We start from the raw sequence: 21,290 nt of genomic DNA, 5'->3' as shown, positions 1-21,290 counted from the left end.
GTCTCCTTCTTTGGAGGTCTTTAAGCAGAGGCTTGACAACCATATGTCAGGAGTGCTCTGATGGTGTTTCCTGCTTGGCAGGGGGTTGGACTCGATGGCCCTTGTGGTCTCTTCCAACTCTATGATTCTATGATCCTGTTGAAAGGCATTTTGCCTCCATCTCAGTGGTCTTTGATACTGACTGACTCCGCCTTCTATTTTTGTACATGGAATATTTATTTGACACCTATTATTTGTGACTCTTACATATTTTATGAATTGTGTGTAAATACTTTGTTAGCACATTATTAGTCGTGTGTTGCTTGTGGTTGTTCAGAGTTTTCTGCTTTGCAACACGGGATTTCCTTTGTTGTATAATGCCACACAACAGTCTTTCCTAGCCTGCTGCCCTCCACGTCTTTGGACTACAATTCTCATCATTCCTGACCATTGGCCAAGCTGGTTGGGGCTGATGAGAGTTGGGATCCTATAACAGCTCGAGGACACTAGGTTGGGGAAGGCTAGTATGCATATTTATTCCTAATCAATTTCAAGGTTTGAATCAAAATGTAACTTAAGATCATGCCCTGACCATTTTCAGTTATCTCATTTCTTGGTTCACAACATTTTTTGAGAGATTCCTGTCTGCAAGCAATATTTTCAAGCATGTCTTCCTGGAATAGTTATTATGCCGCATTGTAGCACTGCTTGAATAAATTGAATATATGCCCTTACTACCTACTGGTTGGGAATGGCGAAATTGTGTAGAGCTGTTGATTTGTGCTGCATACCTGGGGATAAAAGGGGAACTTGTGACTGTTGGCAAAGCACTTGACAAGATAAATCAAAGAGTATGACTGAATTAGTTACCGTTTGCCGTGACCTTGGATAGCTTGTATATATATTCGAGAAACCAGCAAGTAGGAAGCTCTGCTTGAGCTACTGAAGAATATGGCTGAATTTCCACTTCTGTATATTTGGTTTCTTCATGTTGCACAAATATATGGAGTAAAAAGACTCTAGAAATGGCTTGCATCAGTGTATTCCTATAAAATAAAGTACATTGAAATAAGAGTTATACAGACTGAAGATCTTGACTATCTGTTTTGTTGATGGACTGTAGCAGCCTTACTTGTTCATGAACCCTCCATATAGAGGTATAGTTTTTTAGTGAGGGACACTTAACTTCTTCTTTTTTCTGTCACGTTACACCTCAGAGTCTCTTTCTGGTCAATGGAGAATATATACATTTGTCATATGTCTCTCAATGTGATGCACTGTTGAGATCAGAAGATGACCATATTTGTAAAAAGTGGAAAATAACCATTTACGGTAATCCAGAGGATCTATGGGCAATATGGATCTAGCTGGCATGCAGATACCTTTGCAGTTGCTCCCCACCCCCTGAGCAGAAGCATCAAAATTCACATCAAAATTTGCTTTAGGAGAAATTCAGGGTCAGCTCTATAAAACAGGGCTATCAGTCTCTGAAAGCCATTTATCATTACATTTGGCACCTATCATTTTTCTATAAACTTTGGAGATTACTCCAGCACCGAGTTCCTTTTTCAGCTTAAATTGCAAAGAATTTAGATAGGTAGCATATAATTACCCAATTATAATTAATTGGTTGGATTGCTAAAATTAATCACTGCTATTATTGCAAAAAAGAAAAAGTACCATGAAATACTAGATGGTGGTGGCAGGCACTATGGGTCTTTTAAGTTCTGTATGCCAATTGCAAGATTTTCCCTGGGCTACTTTGGAAATAGAGATATATAGAAGTTTATAAAATAGTCCAAGAAATATATATACATAATAAACTCTCAGGTTCTAGCCATCTAGAGAAAAATAGGTTTCTAGCACATGAGCATTGCCAATTTTTGTATGTTAAAGTATGTGTGTATGTGTTTAATGGTCTTTTTTGCTCTGAGAAACCAGAGACACTTATGAAGCACCAGCACTGAAAAGGTCATTGTTTTGACCTGCATCTGTTTCACCCACCTCCTTGTCACGCAGCAGTAAATTAATCAACGCAGAGTCTTCTTCATAAACAGAATAAAACTTTTACTTGAGAAAATAGTTTATAAACAGCATAGTTAAAGAGCATACACAGAGTGCTCATAGCAGGTATCTGACTCTTCACAGAGGAACAGTCTTAGTTAGTGGTTAACTGGAGCCACTCTGTCTGCAACAACAATACATTCACATAGGCATACACTAACTGAGACACACGGGCACTGACAAGACGCTGACTGAGGCCCATAGAGAGGCTGGCTACTTTTATAGGGGAGAATGAGTCATCACCCAAGATGAGTCATGAGTCACAGTGACTTTGCAGTTTGCTGTTAACAATTACAGCCAGCAGACTTGAATGATTGTATAGGCCTTGTAGGCCTTTGCCTTCCTTCTTCTGCTCTGCTTCTGCTCTCAAGAAACTTTGTCTCATGACACTCTTGTGGTGGGCAGTGGTGGAGCTTCATGCTCCAGCACCAGGGGCAGAGAGCAGATGGGGGCGGGGCTGGCACGCATCCTGGGCATGGGGCATGCCACCTGTGAGGGCGGGGTGCCCAGCACAGGCGGGGGGGCAGCTGCGATGGCATCCAGGGGATCGCTCTGCCGGGGGCGGTGCACTCCCCCCTCCTCTTCCTCTGCCAGTGGTGGCAGGCACACCAAAAAGAGTCACTGCTCACATGAAAATCTCACTTTCCAGGCAAGTTCTTGTGGGGGCAAATAGTCTGAAGTTTGCCTATCACAAATGGACAAGAAACTGCAGTGGTACCTCTTAAAACTACAGTGGTACTTAATTCATTCCAGAGGTACATTCTTAACCTGAAACTGTTCTTAACCTGAGGTACCACTTTAGCTAATGGGGCCTGCTGCGCTGTTGCTGCATGATTTCTCTTCTCATCCTGAAGCAAAGTTCTTAACCCAAGGTAATATTTCTGGGTTAGCGGAGTCTGTAACCTGAAGCGTACCACTGTATACTGTCACCTGATGCATGTATCTCTGACAATTTTGTTGAAGTGTCACTCCAGAATCTGAAAGGCACAAAGCCTCTCCTCACGTTACTCAAGTGTAGAGAGCAAACATGATGAAAAGGGGCTCTGAGATGTCCCCAGATTTGCCCTGCTCCTCCTCACCTCACAGTTCCTGTCACCGTATTGTGGATAATATCAGCAGCAGGGAACCTTCTGAATGTGTAGAGGTTCACATTGCGATTTAGAACTCTGGGCCACTAGTTTTAAAACGTGGAGAGGGTCTCCACGCTTAAAGATAGTACCTACTGCCAATATCACCCTCGACTCATTGATGTGAATGATGGAGGCAGGAGCATCAGCATGATTTAAGAATGAGGCTTCAAGCCCCTTTCAACTTACTTGCCCTGTACATAGGAGAAACACATGAATTGGGACTATTTTCATATCAGGAAGTCACCTGTAAAACTAGAGCTGCAGTGTTATGCATACTTTCCTGGGAGTGAACCCTATTAGACTGTGACTTACTTCTGGGTATAAGATTGCATTGTAAATGTGTAATTGGATTAGTATATCAAAATTTGTAAATGATATACAGCAGGGCACAGACCCCTCATTGTCCAGAGTGTCTTGTATGTCTCCAGTTTACTGTATTTGTTACATGTAACTTCTAAAGTTCTGCTGACTGTCATAAGCAAGAGTTGGAGAACGGTTACACATGTTTCCTGCCAAGCCTCTAGAGGGCTTGTCTGTCTGTCTGTGTGTGTGTGTGTGTGTGTGTGTGGTGGGTGAGAGAGAAATAAGCAGAAAATGCAGACAAACAAACAATATCTGTATAATAAACTGACAGGTACCTCAGAACTCTGTGTTCAGAATCCACAAGATAGAACTGTCACTTAGCACTATTGAAATAAAACGTTTCATCTTGCACCTGATTTTCAGCACATTTGTTTCCAGTGTCCTAAGCATTATTACTCCTGCACTGTGACCTAAGCAAATATATCAGACAGCCACTTTAATTTCAAGGGGATTCCAAAGGTGTGAGCTTAGCCTTGCTACTTTAATTAAGGACTCAGGACAGGGTTTTTTGTTTTTGTTTGTTTCATTTTCAGTATCTTGAGTGGTCAATCCCAGTTAAGGTGAATAGCAAACATTGAACAATGGCCTGTTCATCTTCATATTTGCCTATGGCACCCTCATGGACGTTAGGGCCTGTACACACACTGTTTATACCTGCTTCTCTCTGGACAGGAAATGCAGTAGAATCATGCAGTTTCTGAATCTGTGAAATAAATTCAGTTGAAATAAATTCAAATAGAACTGGTCTGGGAACTGGCATATGCATTTGCACATATTTATGCTTACACGAGTAATATCAAAGTCTTATAACTGGTCTACATTAAAGCACAACTTGTAGTTTTAATGAGACACTACTGTATTAAAATGGTTTCCTCACATAAGATTGCATATGAATGTAAAACCACTGTTCAAACTATTTATGAAAGAGTTCACCCTTCCATTTTAATGGGAGTTTCTAAGAGACAGTGAAACTATTTTAATACTTTCAGATTTATGGGACTTTATCCAATTGCATTATTGGAAGGAAACTCGCTGTCTGTACTTTGTACTATGAAAATTCACTTTAGAAGTTTCAGCTTTGTGAATATATTAGCCAACAAATTTAAGCATATGACAAAGAGAGTCCATTTGAAATTGGTAAATTATTTGTAAAGGATTGTCAGCTAACGATACTTTGGGGTTTTGTTTTCATTTTTTTATACTGCATTTACTTTTTGTGTTATGATTTGGAACTTCTCTGTTAACTTCTGTTTACAGTTTCTGTTCTCATGAAAGAGCTGGCTAATTAACTGAAATTATACGATTTCTTGCTGGTATGAGAAGAAAGAAGCGAGAAAATCTGAGCATCGTTACCAGTAGTCCTGACAATGTCTGTCTTTGTTGAGGATGGAATTGATGTCATGTTTGGCAGCCAACCAAGATTGTACTGCAAGTAACACAACGATATTTTGGACATGCTTTGCAGGAATTTCCTTTCCAAAATCTTTTTGCAAAGCTTCAGAGTCAGGACCATTTTTCCTCTCTTCACAAAGAATTAATATCAAGTCACAGCTTGTGCTTTTCACTTTTTAAGCAGAGATAATGGAATAATCACTAACAGTCATGAAGAAGAACTCAAGCCAAACCCACCTAGCTTTGATAAATGTATTGGCTTAAATCAACTGCAGTCCTCTTGTCTAACATCTAACCTTCAGTAACATAAGTCACACACGGTATTTTTGTAGCAAAACATGAGCTGGGGGCTAGCAGGAATTGGTGTACAATCAATATGCATATGCTTGCATGGCCACGAACGTAGCAAACAAATCAACAACTTGGGCAATTCTACCCAGCTGTATTCTGAGATGTCTGAGTTGATTCTATGGCTGTCACCAAATTGGCTGAGTGCCAATTTGGCCCCATGACCATGGGTGCCATGCAGTGTGCATGGCACTGGCACTGAAATTTGTGGGTGCCCAGCCCCTTCATGTGGAATTTTGTGGGTGCTCAGGCACCCAGGGCCCCAGGGAGTTGGCATTTATGGCTGTAACAAGTTTTTACTAAGGACCTGACTTCAGCTTTGTAATATGCTTGAATCAACTCCTTGACTGTATTAACAAATAAGTATTTGTGTCATATTCAACTTTCCTACACTAGCATTTTCAGCCCCTGTGTGGACTATCACTCCAATTTAAATGTGGACAACCAACTTCTATTGATCACTGCAGATTCACCAAGCTCCTGTTTTTCTCCCACTCGTACCATTGTCCTTATTTTTTTTCAAAATCTTCTAAATACTGTCACCACACAGTTATATTATGCTGTTTAAAGAACACTTTAATCTATAATCCAGTAGCTGTGGTACTTTAGACATGGTGTAAAACCAGCCAGGCACACTTTATAAATAAAAACAACATTAAAAAACTTCCTGGATCTTTGACATATGATGGGAGAGCATTCCACTGGGTGGGCACCACCACGAAGAAGGCCCTCTGCCTGATTCCCTGAAACACTTCTCACAGTGAAGGAACTGCCAGAAGAGCCACGGAGCTAGATCTTAGTGTCCAGGCTGAATGACGGGGAGGATGGTCCTTCAGGTATACTGGGCTGAGGCTATTTAGGGCTTCAAATGCCAGCACCAACACTTTGAATTGTGCTTGGAAATGTACTAGTAGCCAAAGTAGGTCTTTCAGAACTGGTGTTATATGTTCCCGGCAGCTGCTCCCAGTCACCAGTCTAGCTGCCGCCACCCTGAACACAGAATTAACCTGCACGTCCATGACTACTGGTCCTGCGCACCTGGTCCTTCAGGGGCACTGTTACTTCATTCAGGACCAGAGGGTCCCCCACGCTTGCCCGCCCCCATCCCTCAGAAACAGTACTTCTGTCTTGTAGGGATTCAGCCTCAATGCTCAAAGGTAAATACTTAAATTGGTTACTGTTTCTTTAAATGGCAGTTTTGCGTAATACAGAAGCGTATACGGGACTGACTTGTAAAAGCATAGCTCCTAACCCTTTATATGATAGTTACTCTTGTCCTTCTGCCTCAGCTGGTCAATCTCATCACTACTAGCTACATCTGCTGGTTTGCTATGCACCAGGCTTGCAGGCAGTTCTCTCTCTCTGGCCAGCTGCAAAAGCTGCTTGCTGAACTTCCACACGTTGCCCAGTGCACTTTAATAGCCTTTTCACCAGTCTTCGCCTTTAGGTGCAGTATTCATGGAGTTCATGCTAGTAGGAAAGACCAGATTTCATCATGTGTAGACAAAGCCTAGCTCTACTGAAGTTGATGAAGCAATGCCACTTTCCCTCAACTGAGATAAGTTTCCAAACTTTTGATTAAGCTACTATTTATTGCCTTTAGCTGGATATGTTGCATTCCAACTACCTGACAGCAGTCACTCTTTTTATTTTTATTATTATGTTTAAAAATTTAACAGGGTGATTTTCGAAGTAGGATGTGGTATTTTTGGTCTGCCAATGTGGCATTTTGCTTGTTTTTCATTTGAAAGGCCTACCTCAGCTGTGTGATCATTGTCATCTTTGACTTTGTTACCCAGGAAACAAGGGAACCTTTTTTATATTGCTGTGGTTCATTTTTTTCTCATTCCCTATTTATTCATTCTTTGCTAGCCTGTTTTGTTTAAGGGTGTATGCTGTAGTGTTTTGTTCTGTTAAATCACCACCAGTAAGCTTTCATTCTCTCTTTCATAAATGCTTCACATTACAGTGCTTTAACATATGGCGATTGTGACTCAGGGTTTATATTTACTTTGGTAAAACAGGGCTCTAGCTAATGTATATGCCATAATCATGCTGTATAAAAAAACAACCCTGTGCTTTAAGTACTGTAAAAATTCACACGCATGCTAAGTGCATGAGAACTGACATCTCCAAAGGAACAAAAATTGCAGTTTTGTAATTTATATTAAAATGACTAATGTTTTTAGAGCCGTGGTTCTGAAATAATGCTGTGTCAATTTTTTGAAATTTTTGCTTTTTTATTGCTAAACAGCTGTTTCAGAGAGTGAAAGTGAGGTTTTGTCCCGTCCCCCCCCCAATGGGGAGCTTACCTTTAATCAATCAATTGCCATCTACTACTGCCTTCTCTTTTTTTAATGGTTGTGTTCTCTACCATCCTAGCACTTCTTTGATGTCATTTTCTACCATAGGATTACGGGAATCACATCCTGAATATGTTTACTTCACAGTACATAGGAACATAAATCATTGCCTTACACGGTCATACTGCTGGTCCCTCTAGCTCAGTGCTGTCTACATTCACAAGTAGAGGCTCTGCAGTCCCAGCCATACTTGAAAATGCTTGTGTTTACTTGAGATAGTTTTGTATGCTAAACATCTGCTGTACCATTGAGCAAAGGGGAAACCACACCACATGATGATATCATCAAGGCCAATCAGAGTCTTCGTATTTGCCTTGGTCTGAATGCAATGGAGAGAAAGTATGATGCTATTGTCCAGAAAGCCAGACTGATGTTCTCTGTCTTACAACACAGCACTACTCATTTCATTGTCTGCAAGTGCTCTGTTCATCAGCCAGTTTCAGTCTGCCAGCAGAAACTTGAACCTCGGGTCTTAGCCAAGGTCAAGAGAAGGAAACAAAAAAGCAGTTTCATGAAAGAAAATAATTTTTCTCCCTCCAAGGTAGAGCGGCCTTTATTGGGTGTCAATTGCATAAAATAATGAGATGAAATAACCAATTGAATAAAATTAAGAAAATCCAGGTCAAGGTAACAGAGGGGAACTGTTACCAGAGAATTCTAGAAACTTCTTGTTTACAACTCATCCCCCAAAAGGTAGAGAGTTGATAAACCCTTTCTTCTAAATATGATTGTTTAAATTGGTTAGTTTTTCTGTACCCTGTTTCAGTAAATACAGCTTTATAGTTTAAAGCTGCATAACTGTGCTTTTATGCTTTAATTACTGCTCCAAAAAAAGCAAGCTGCATGGCTGGGGATTTTGCTTGGCATGTAATGTGAGACTAGTTACAGAATATGGATGGTTTTGCATACAAATGTGTATGTCGGTACAATGCATTAATTGTTTCCAGGAGGAAATACATTTGGATGTACATCTGAATGTATAACCACATGGTAGATATACAAATACATGCAACAGGATCTGAGTGAGGAGGTGGAAACATGGTTGCCATAGCAACCAGGATGCTCATTTCTTTCACCTGGCTCCCATCCCCTTGGGAAGAGTTCCATGCTCTTTCAAAAATAGATGCAACCTAGCATTGAAAAGTGAGAGGGCACATCTATTTAGATCTGTGATGAGTGTTCATGAAAATTATGCCACTGTTTCAGTTCAGAACAATTTAAAACTTGGTTCTACCATTAACCATGTGGTTCGTAAGAGACATGTTTCCAGGAACTTGCTTTCTTCGTTGAAAATATATCATAAATCACAACAATTTATGAAATAGTGAATGGTTTGTACTTATTCAGGGACCATGTTTTAAGGGGTCTCAATTCCTTCGCCTCTTGTTTTCTGGCGACTGAAAGTGCCAGGGTGGTGTAGTGGTTAAGAGCAGTGGACTTGTAATCTGGTGAACTAGGTTCACTTCCCCACTCTTCCACATGCAGCTGCTGGGTGACCTTGGGCTAGTCACACTTCTCTGAAGTCTCTCAGCCTCACTTACCTCACAGAGCGTTTGTTGTGGGGGAGAAAAGGAAAGGCGATTGTTAGCCGCTTTGAGACTCCTTAAGGGGAGTGAAAGGCACAATATCAAGTCCAAAGCCCTCCTTCTCCTCCTCCTCTTCTTCTTCTTCTGGCTCAGATGTGAGTCAGCTGAATAGGAAATCCTTGGCCACCCCAAGGCATTTTCTTGAAAAACACTGCAGTCTCCCTCTAAGATCACACAGGAAACCACCTCAGACAGAGATGGTGTCAGGCATAGGGGTGGACTTCAACTCAACAGTATCCCTAATCAAGATAGAATCAAAGAGCTGGAAGGTCCACAAGGGTCATCTGGTTCAGCCCCCTGCAATTCAGGAAACTTTTGCCCAACATGTGACTCAAACCCACAACCATGAGAGAATAAGCATCTCATGCTCTACTGACTCAACTATTCAGGCATTCATGACCGTATGCTAGAAGGCCCTATGCAAGCCCTCAAATCAAGCTCCTAAATGGAGGTTTCCTGGTGAAGGAGTCCTATGGACTATGATAACCCTCCCTTATTAATAACAGCACCACCAGACTATCAAGCATGATGGATTAATCTCCAGTGATATGTCTGAGGGGAGGGATATCACAGCAGTTAACAGATGGCAAGCATTTGGATACTCCGCTCTGACCCACCCCTCCAGCCACACCTACTTCCCCCCACCAACCACCAGACTGGCTGATATCGGTAGATGATCCGCACAATGTCACCCTGCTAAACACATCTTTCAAGAACTCCCACCCTGCCAGGCACTCACTGAAACCAGAGCTGGTATATTATGGAAAACTTTCCACTGACATTATTGGCAAGGGAGATCCCCTGCTATGTGTGTGGATTACCGCCATTTGTCGACTCACAGTTGTCATTGTGTCTGACACTGTGCCACTGCTTGCTGATAGAAGATTCATTCTACGTTTCTCTGGTTCCATAACCAAGAAATCTTATTCCACTTTCCTCAGACCAGCGTTACATATGTGTGTGTGTGTGTACCAATAGTTACAGACATCTAAGCCTCTTTTTGGAACAAAAGGGAATGAGCACAACAAGGTTGCTTTAGAAGCTGTATTGTTTGAAATGAGCACCCATTGTTGGTGCTGCCATGGAAATTATAATTTGAAAGCTCAAATTTTCCCCAGAGTATTGTATGTTGTTATAAGCCTGTGCAAGCCTGAACATTCTGAATGTCCATGGATTTCCCCCCCTATTCAGACCACTCTCCCTTGTTCAGCCTATTAGATTGGATTTCTCAATTCCCATATCCCACTGCTAGAGCCTTCACAACAGAGAAGCCTGTATACATAAGCTGATGAATCTTTGCTTCTGCTTATCCTTTCTTTTATGTGAAAAGGGGAAAAAAAAAACTTTTTTTCAAACACCATCAAACAACTCTGCATCCTTGCCAAACACACGTCAGAGCAGGTACACAAAGGTTGGCAGTCGAGTGGTTCCATAATAATATAAAGCATTCAACAAAGTGCAAAAGAGGGGAGGGAGGGACCCAAGCTATCTGTACGTTAAAAAACAAAGGAATGGCTTTTAAGGGCTTTTAAAGGGGCAAATCTAAATGTTTGGACTGCTTTGGAAGAACATAAGAAACTGCCAGGCTAGAGAATTTGCCAGTCTAGCTTGGTATCGTCTGCCTAACTGACAGTGGCTTTCCAGGATCTAAGGCAATATCCTTAGGATCTTTCCTATCACCACCTAGCTGATCCTTTTCAAGTCAAAATGCTAGGGGTTAAAATTGGGGCTTCTGAATAGGAAACACACGCACTGAGTTACAATTTCAGTTGGAGAGAGGCAGGTTATAACCTTTTGCTCCTGTTCTATAGTCTTCATCCAGATTGCCTCCAAAATTGCTAAGGGGAAGACTTATGGGCATAATTTGTACTCTTACCCCCCCCCCCTTCTTAACTAATATTATTTTAGGAATGGAGAGGATTTTTATCTTGACCCATGGCTGCTTCTTACAAAGAAAAAATATATGAGGCGCTCAAGGCAGAGAGTACATAATGATTAAAAACTACTATCCTTTCCATCCCTATAACTCTGGGATTCCTTGAAAGTTTATCAGGGATCTTCACTGAGGAGATACATCTGTATTCCTGAAATGCATCTTACTTTCTTGAATATGACTTCGATTGAATGAAGAAGAAGAAGAAGAGTTTGGATTTGATATCCCGCCTTTCACTCCCTTTAAGGAGTCTCAAAGCGGCTAACATTCTCCTTTCCCTTCCCTCCCCCACAACAAACACTCTGTGAGGTGAGTGGGGCTGAGAGACTTCAGAGAAGTGTGACTGGCCCAAGGTCACCCAGCAGCTGCATGTGGAGGAGCGGAGACGCGAACCCAGTTCCCCAGATTACAAGACTACCGCTCTCAACCACTACACCACACTGGCTAGTATAGGGAAGATTGGCATGCTATTTTTTGCAGAATAGAAAGAATACTACCTCATGTAGAATAGTTAGTGGTGCAGCATATTCAATTCAGCACTGCTGCTCAATTAGTTCTTGTAGTTCACATGTTCTCTTAACCTGAACATATTATCATGACTCACTGCAGTTAAGGATGCCTCCCTTCACAACCGGAAATTTAAAAGGGTGGAATGTGTTGCATTTTACTACTAATAGTATGATTATTGAAAAATGCCATTAATTTTAAAGACGCATATATAATGGTGAAGTTGTAACTTTGGTGAATATGTTCTACCTAAGAGTGAACTTGGGTGCCCAGATGCCTCTTACTTTGCAGGTGTAACAGGGCCACCTAAAAATAAGATCCAGAGAATTGCGTACATGCACAAAAGTATATATAGGCTTGCTTGTTTTTGTAATCCTCTAGAACTCCCAAATAGACTGACAATGAAATTCCCAAAGCACAGAATGTTGAGATGTCAGCTAGAAAAATCCTGTTTCTTCAGGCCACACCACTTCTCCATAGACCATAGCCATTAATAGGCCTGCTCCATGCCCTCCTTGAGTCATTTGCCTGACTGCATTATATCCTTGAACTTGGTTGCCTTAATAGTAAGAGGCATGTGTGAAAAATTGGGACTTTGGCATGGTTTGAACATAGCCTACTATAAGGGATGTATGAACATATGTACCTCAGTCTATTCTGATATTGATTGGCACTTCCAACTGGTATTTTCCACGCCACGTCTTATTGTTTAGTCATGTCCGACACTTCATGACCCCATGGACCAGAGTACGCCAGGCACTCCTGTCTTCCACTGCCTCCCACAGTTTGGTCAAACTCATGTTGGTAGCTTCGAGAACACTGTCCAACCATCTCTTCCTCTGTCATCCCTTCTTGTGCCCTCCATCTTTCCCAACATCACAGTTAGTTTATTTTGCAGAAGTCAATGTTCTGTTTTGTCAGTTGCTGATGAAGAAATGTACATATTATTAACCTTCCCCCCCCCATAGCACACAATAGACACAATACATCAGCCATCAACAGATATTTACAAATCAGTTACCTTCCTTGCATGTTCTGTTTCAGAGTTAATGAATTTCCACAGGTGTTGCCCTGTTAGTCTTCTGAAGCAAAAACAACAAAGAATGTTGTGACACCTTAAAGGCAAAGTTAATGAAGTAGCTAATGACCCATCACAAAGCTATCTACACCCACAATCTCTCCACCCACCCAACTGTCTAAGCAAGAGGCATTATGACAGTGCAATGACACATTTCTGCCAAGCCAAAGCAGATGAGGATGTACAGCAAGTCCAGAGAGAGGTGTGGCCTGAGGAAGGGCATGGCCTAGGGTAAGTCGCTATAACTAGAGATTCTGCCCATCAGCTGGAAATTATTCACCTCTGGTTTATTTGATAGTGGCATTTAAAACATCTGAGTAGGCAACATTGCTTTATACATGACATAAGGCTTTTGTTATGATCAGCATAAGTGTGAGTACTCTCTTTCCCCCTCATTTTAATTCTGTGAACATAGATATGCTTAGAAAGAGTACCTGCTTATGCACCGAGACATGATTGAAGATGCAAGGAACAGGAAAGTAAATAGACATATTAAAAGAATCAACAAATCCAATGAGTTCACACAGTGTTTCATTAAAACACATCTGAGGTAACAAGAAAATTAACCTAGCAATTAAGTTCCTCCTGTGTTCATAATCATAACATCAAGTCAAAATTTCTTTCATACTCCTTGATTAAAGTAACATTCCATTTTTCATGCTTATTTAACTAATTTTGGAAAACAAGGAGACACTATACCCTTTCAGAAACCTCCGATACCTTTTCCTTTAAACCTTCATTTAAGATATGATTATGCCTTAGTGTTCATAATATTATCTGTTTGAAAGTATAGTAATAGAAGGTAAGGAATAGGAGATGATAAGTTTTTACGGGCATGGATTTGCTGGGCAAAGAGGATCCAAAGGAATTTATATTCTGAGCCACCTTTGTTTAAGGACAACTCCCCCCCCCCCCCAGTACTCCTAGACTAGAAAGCCCCTGCACAAATCTGTAGACATTCCTTCAGTCAGATGTTTTTGGTGGTGAATCAACAGTTTGCCATCACTCTTCGTGTTCTGTGAAATGATCTTGTGCAGGGATATTTTTTAATGAAAGGGGGCACTTTGGTGTAGAGTGAAATCTTTCCCCAAACTTCCCCTTTTCCATATCATTTGAATGCCTATTCATGATTGCTAGTTTCCCAAAGCTCTCCTTTAGTTCAGTTGAGGAGTCCCTAGATGAGGCAGCATGCTATTTGCTCTGCTTTGGTGGCTTGCTCAAGGGAGAGAAAGTTTCTGTTGCCTGACTTGGAACCCCCATTTGATCATGGCACTTGATAGCCACCTCTAGGGCCATTGGAAGCCTCTGTAGGGTGTGTCTGGCTGGACTTGCCTGGTTGTCCGATGGTCTTTACCTGAGGCTGGAGTGGTGAGTCCTCTGCATGCCTTCTTTCCAGGCAGTGCTGGCTGCATCATGACTTTGCCTTGCTGCTGACAGGAGCTCTGAGTCGTTCTATTGGTGTTGGGAGGAGAAAAGAGGTGAGATGGCATGAGCACCCTTGTTCGCTGTTTTGTTTTGTTTTAGCAGAAACTCTTGAATTTCCTAATTGGAACTTACCAATGTAAATTGTAAGCAGAGTGCTCAGCTGATAGGATCCTACTCCTTGCTGATCTCCCTTTTCAGAAGCTGATCATATTTATAGCTGTATAAGTAGTAGTAAAAGGGACACGGGTGGCGCTGTGGTCTAAACCACTGAGCCTTGGGCTTGCCAATCAAAAGGTCAGCGGTTTGAATCCCCTTGACGAGGTTAGCTCCCATTGCTCAGTCCCAGCTCCTGCCAACCTAGCAGTTCAAAAGCACGCCAAAAAGTGCAAGTAGATTAATAGGTACCGCTCTGGCGGGAAAGTAAACGGCGTTTCCGTGCGCTGCTCTGGTTTCACCAGAAGCGGCTTAGTCATGATGGCCACATGACCCAGAAAAACTATCTGTGGACAAACGCCTGCTCTCTCGGCCTGTAAAGCAAGATGAGCGCCGCAACCCCAGAGTCATTTGCGACTGGACTTAACTGTCAGGGGTCCCTTTACCTTTAAGTAGTAGTAAAGAGCCAATGTGTTGTACCAGCAACACTGGTGCCAACTGTGAAGGAAGCCACACAAAGTTAGGCCTTGCTGCAGTTTCCTGAGGCAGTCAAGCCTCACTGCCTTCAGCCAGGCCACCAATGGATTGTTAGGCCAGGTATAATGTGCACATTGCACAGAGCGTTGCTGGTGCACGGCTTCACCCATCCAACTGTTGGGTGAGTGGGGCGATTCCTGGTCAGCACCACTCAAACTGGAGTGAATGAGTGCCCTCTGGAGCTGCTTTCTGCTCTGTATAAAGAGTGACCAGCTGCTAATATCCCTTCACCATGCCGCTTCCCCCTCAGTGCTTTCAGCCCTTGTATTCTTTCAACTTTTTTGCTGCTCTTCACACATCCTACTTGCCATTCAGGTGACCAGGTGGCCAGCTCCTCACTCCCCAATTCTTCTTCCATTGGTTGTTTTGCCTCACTCTGCCGTTATCTTCAGCTTATTCCTCAAGCTTGCCAATGCTACCTCTCTGAGATCTCCTGAGGGTTGTGCTGCTTGCAAGCTCTGGGAGTCCATATGTGCTTCCAGAGTAGACCTGGAAGGTGAAGTCTTTAAGCAGGTACACTCTGGAGCCCAGTGCATCCAGTGACTAGCTCTGAGGCTATCATGGGATTTCCCAGAACCTGAACTCCCCCCCCCCCAATATAGAGTGCTGGAAACACTGGTTGCTCCTCTTCTTGCCACCACATTCGGTTGCAAAGACCAATCCTAGTGAATCAGGGAATGGGGAATATCAAACTGGATGTAAGATATGTTACCTTTCAATGTAGCTTGAAAAAAAGATTGAAAAACAATTGTGTACTTGATGTATTTTTTATAACAACTTTCAAAGTTGATATCATAATTTTTGAATAGCAAATCATTGCTTCCCAGTAGCAAAGTCACCTTATGCTTGATATTCCTGAAGGTTATCCATGTCGATTGATGGAATTCGTATTGACTGTGCATCATTACTTCAGATAATGCTACCTGGTTCATGTCAAGTGTCACTAAGATAGTGGAGGAGAAGGAGAAGGAGAAGGAGGAAAAGAAGAAGGACTGCAAGAGGAAGCAGATAGATTTGGACAAATGCTATGACCCTTCCTCTTGATTCTAAAATACCTCAGAACAGTTGTTAGGCAGTATTGCTCTATTCCCGTCACCCATATGTGCTGATTATTTTAAGAAGACATTGCTCTCTGTGATCTGTCATCTTGAGAAGTATAAAATGTCAGCCAGACAAGCAAAGAAGAATTAGTATATGATCTGATGGGGATCAAGGACAGTAATATAATTCAAAATTCTATTCCTTACTAAATCCATCTGATTAGCGTTCATGAATTTTAGGAATCCCTAGCTTTGTAAAAAGAAAGAAATCAATACTAATACTCATTGCATCATGCCAGTACATTTTCTTTATGCAAAGCACTTTAATGATCTTCCCATTTATTGCTTTAGCAATCTGTGAGATAAAGCATTTCTTGAAGGTTTGGCGACAGAATCCAAAACTGGATCTCAGTAGAGTTTGGTGACACTGATCCTGAGCTTTTGAAAGAAAATAACAATTTAGTATACCAGAGTAACACTTCCAGCTCTTGAACCACTAAATGTGTGGTGTCAATGGTGCATACACCCTGGAATGCCCATCAATTGGTCAGAGGATTAAGGGCTTCTGAGATGTATGTGCATCTATATTGAAAGGTTTGTAACTAATAATAATTTATTTGTTGTACCTTGCCCATTTGACTGGGTTGCCCCAGCCGTTCTAGGCAGCTTCTAACATGGAAGCTTGCCTCTCCAGGACAGGTTATTGGGGTTTTCTTTTCTTTTCTTGTTGCTTTGTTTTGCTTTGGGTTTTTTGGCTTCCTCCATCAAAATAAGTGGAATCTTAGGGGGCAAAAAGTTTTCCTTGAGTAGCTGCATCAGCTCCCGAACAGGGGATAAACCACTACTTTCAATGCAGTGCAATTACGACACTGTAGATTATGTTGAATCAAAGGCAGTTTCATCTGGATATAGAATTGTAGAAACCGCGGAACAGCAAGTTCCTTTTCACAAAGTCCTGCTTGCTAAGGATTATTCTTCACAGTGTATTCTCCAGTGCTTTGTCTACTTTAGTAATACAAGCCTACTTTGTTTTTACATGTCAGGAGAAGATGTAAGCAGAGTGTAAATGTTTAATGAATTTTCTCTGTAAAGTTCAGGTGCTAAGCAAATATTTTTTGGCGGGGAAAACACAGCAGAACAAGTCAAGAGGAAGATTAAAAGGAATAAATAATGCTGCAAAAAAAAAAATGAAGGCGTTGGATAGAAAACTAGATCTAGTGGTCTGAGGACAGAACTTGTAAAATTTCTTACCACTTTAAATTGTATCTTTTCCATAAAGTAACCCATAAGAAACCCTAATGGAAGTGAGATGGATATGATGAGGATGGGGTTAATATATCTACAGGAATATATGTACAAGAAGGGGTTATAGAGTGTACTCCTCCTTCAGGCAACTCCTGAAGTCAAGCTAGCGCCAAATGTATTGCTCTGCTTTCCTTTGGACCATATTAAAATGAGTACTGATTATGTAGACTAGCACCTCTAAGTGGGGACATGTGATCTAGTTGGTATAATGGCTAAGTGGCTGAAGTGCTTAAAATTCTGTTTCAGCCATGGACTTTCTGGGATACCGTAAGTTAGCCACAATCTTTGAAGCTCAGCTGCACCCCCACACACTGTGGCAATAGTAATCTGCTTTACAAGGTTGATGTAACGCAGGGATTGGGGGTGCTGTGCTACACCCATGAACCCTGATACTTGGCCATGCTAGGAGCTGGAGTTCAGTAACATCTGAATGCCCAAAGGTTCCCTATCCCTGATGTAAGAATTTCTGTTGCAGAGCAGAGAGAAACACACTGAACATTGTAATGATGTATGAACACTAAGTCTCATCATTTGCATAATCATGGCAGTTTTTCTTTCTTTTCTTTTTTACCACAAATGGATGATTAGCAGTGACCCCTGTAACTATGTCGTGGAGCTGATGGTTCTGAATGTTTTGGGTCAAGAGGCAATTAGATGGTGAATGCTTGCTATATTAACCAGCACTCAGTTTTGCAGCATGGAATGGACTGTGTTTGATGAACAAGGCCTTGTCTTTTCCATAGAAAGCTCCTTTCCCATCTTTTTCCACTGCCTTTTGCATGTTATGTTTCTGAAACCATAGAAAGAAGTTTAATTACATTGGTTTAAGTGATGCTTTGTAGTTACTGATGACAATTCTGGTTACTATTAACCAAAGTTCATTGTGTGATTATATACAGTCAAAGAATCATAGTCACAAATTTGTCAGACTTGAAGTATTATGTATATTTTCCATAATTTCTGGGATGATTACTATAGCAGTGGTAGAATGGTCCTAAGGTATTCATATGTGACAAGTCTGTAAATGTGTAACAGGTACCTGTGAACTCATGTTGTTTAAGTTTCATCACCATAATTAAAAGGCTAATATTTCACAGGAAGTAGTATAATTTAAAATCTTCAGTTTTCATTTAGAGAGACATATGCTTCTGCCAGTTACTTCCCTGGCTTCGGCATTATGAAATTGTTAAATGTTCTTCCAGGTAAATGTGGACATTTTTAGCCTCTTATGACCTCAAGAATTTGATTTCAGTATGGGTTGCTCTTGTGACCTTGATTGACCCTTTTCTGCAGATTGCTGCACAATAATTTTTAGCTTATCCTAGGAGGTCTTTCATTGACTTTTGGTAGACTTGATTGTAATCAATGTGCTGTGTACGTTTTGGTTGTATTGGGGGGGGGGGGACATGATTTACAGCAAAGTTGAAAATGGTCTGTCTTGCATTTATTAAAGATTGTATTGAATGTGTTGTGATTACTTTTCTAAATCAAAAGATAAAGGTGCTCCTGGGGTATAATAGTCTGAATTGGGCAGAGGGAGAGGACTTGTTCCTGCCTCCCTGAGTCAGTCCCTGATTGTAATGATGCATTCCTGACTTAACACTTTCAGACAGTGGTAGTAGTGAACTGCCTGGCCCCCAACCTGGGTAGCCTCTATAATATACATTTTAGGCCAGAAACAAGTGTGATCAGTTGTGAGTGCTCAAAAATACTACCTTTAAGACTGATTAGAAACTGAAGTCTGAAAAATAAACATCTCATTTGAATTGTCCAACACTAGCTCTTTCAATAGATTCATAGATAAAATCAGACATTTTTATATCAAATGTTGTATTTGCTAAGAACAACTTGCCTTGGGCTCAAAAACCTTTGCAGTGCAATTTCATAGAGTAGCAAGGGCCTTCCCTTGTGTTTGCATTTTTTGCCTCCAAAAGTAGTAGATTGTTAACAAAATAGCGATGCATAATTGTATTACATATGTGGTGATTGAATTTCAGTTTACCAACTGATGTATAAAAGAGAAACAAAATCTTCAGTAGTAATTGTTTATGCATTTAATATATATGACACCTGAGGGTTACTTGTATCTATGCATTACTTGGCTCATTGTATCTGCACTCCCTAACAGGTCTGCTTAAGGATTCTCTTATTACAGTTAATATAGTTTCTCTGAAAATGCTTACAAAATATGCACATTACACATAAAATAAACTTACAAAGCAAGTGAAAAGGGGAGCCCTGCAGCTCCTTAACTCAATTCCATTGTGTTTAATGATTGCAGCTATTAAGGCAAGGCAAAGTAGAGAGTATAAGATTGCCCAGAGACTAGTAGATCATGTTCTTCATGCGGCAGTGGGCAAAAGCATCCTGCATTAAGTCCGCTGAGAAGTATATTTTTGAAATTATCTACCTTTAGGGACATACAGCTCCTGTCCCCGCCCCCTTCTAAATCTAAAATGTGCATTGAGGTCTATTCATGTTGCTTATTCTAGAATTCTGCAGGACGTTGTTTGTAGCAGAACCAAACAGTAATTATATGTAAATGATTCATAAAGGTTAAGCCAAAGAGGCTTGGATCTTATGATTTGATAGTCTTAAAGTGTCACAAGATTCTTTGGTGTGTGTTTTTTACATAATTTAATTTGGAATTAACCTGTTTAATTAGAAGACAGCTGAGAGATCACACCCAAACTGCCTGGTATCTTATGGAGCTGGGGAGGGGCTAGTGAGATTCTAGAAGAAAAATGCCAGTGTTGACCTTTTCAGCGGACTTTTGTGTGGACTCTGCCCAGAAATAATGCAAGATGGTCTTAGTCCCCTCTCCATACAAAACTAGGACAGTCCAGACTTTAATGAGTCCACACATCCCTAGTTTTAGGTGTGGCTTCTGAACAGGAGTCTCCCCTTGGTTTAATGACTTTATTTATTGATTTATTGATTTATGGTTATTTATTAAGTTTATATCCCACCCTTCCACCAAAAGGAGTCAAGGCTAAATTTGGGGTTGTATTCTTAGTATTCATTATGGTGTGAATTTTCAGTGCAAAGACTTGAATATTGTTCCATTGAGCTCACAAAGACTCTCCTCCCTGGAAGAGAGGGGAGTGGTTGTGGGCGGGAGCCCGAGCACTGCCCCTGGCAGGGGCGTTTGCCCCCTGCCTATCCCACTTACCTGGCTGGCGCCCACGCCCACTGACAGGCACCCAACCAGGTGCTGCCGGGGCGGCGTGTACTACAGCCTATATGCTGCAGCACCAGCCCCTTCTCGGCCTCATTCTACGTCGTCCCGTCGCGAGTCACCCACCCTCCACTCCCTTTTAGCTCAGGGTCTAAGTTTTCCTTGGCCTTGCTATGGACCTTAGGTTGGTCGCCCTGGTTGTCCGGGGGGCCTGGTAGGAATTTTTCCATTTGGCATTAGGCTTTTTGGTTTTTTCGCCTACCTCGTAGCAATCGTCACAACTTTCATGGTATTGGTGGGTAGGTTAGGCATTGGAATAATGTGTTGTGGTGTGTCAAAGGGCTAGGTGTGGCCATCGCCTATGCCTTCAATTTTTGGGTATTCCGTTAAAGGAATCTGGCGGTTGTGTATTCTGTCCGATGCCTGCTTGGCGGGAGGCCATAGCACGACCCTCGGTGACATCAGGGGAGAGCCTATAGTTGGATTAGCATCAACAGGCTCCACCTACTGGTGAATAAACCCCCTCTGTTTTGGTCATCCAATGCCTAAGCCAATACCTTTTCACTGCTGTAACCAATAAAGTTGTGGCCTTTTCTTGCCCATAAACCTTATATCACGTGTCCTGTGTATTACTTCCATATCGCGGGGGTCGGGTCCTCGAACCACAACTGCCTATTAGATAGACAGTTAGAGAAATAGTGACTTATTCAAAGCCAGCTAATGAATGTCCAACATTTTTTTTTTTTTTACATTGTCAAACATGATGCTTTGTCCATTGCATCATTGCAGCTGTGCAATTTGCCTGACTCATCAAACAGACCATGACTCATCATTAGGCATGCATTGTGATTTTGTCAGGTTCTCAACAGCCCCCATCCTGGTCTTGGAGCTCCAAATAAGAAGTAGGAA

At 41.5% G+C, this 21,290-nt stretch overlaps 1 protein-coding gene across 6 annotated transcripts in view; it reads left to right on the top strand.

Moving 5' to 3' along the window:
- IL1RAPL1 (interleukin 1 receptor accessory protein like 1) overlaps positions 1-21,290 on the top strand; it is a 635,157-nt gene that overhangs the window by 60,407 nt on the left and 553,460 nt on the right. Inside the window, exon 1 of one of the 6 annotated variants that reach the window (XM_083439331.1) lies at positions 12,907-12,974. The exons of 3 other annotated variants lie outside the window; for them this stretch is intronic. The gene's annotated coding sequence lies outside the window, so the exon portion shown is untranslated. Of the gene's footprint in view, positions 1-12,906; positions 12,975-14,139; positions 14,222-21,290 lie in introns of those variants that run through there. 2 more of the 6 variants (XM_083439334.1, XM_083439333.1) reach the window with 2 other exon arrangements.

This window comes from Podarcis tiliguerta (genome assembly GCF_965153285.1).
Source record: "Podarcis tiliguerta genome assembly, chromosome: 4".
NCBI classification, from domain to species: Eukaryota; Metazoa; Chordata; class Lepidosauria; order Squamata; family Lacertidae; genus Podarcis; species Podarcis tiliguerta.
Note: the sequence above shows the minus strand (reverse complement) of the source record. Positions and strands in the feature narration are given on the sequence as shown.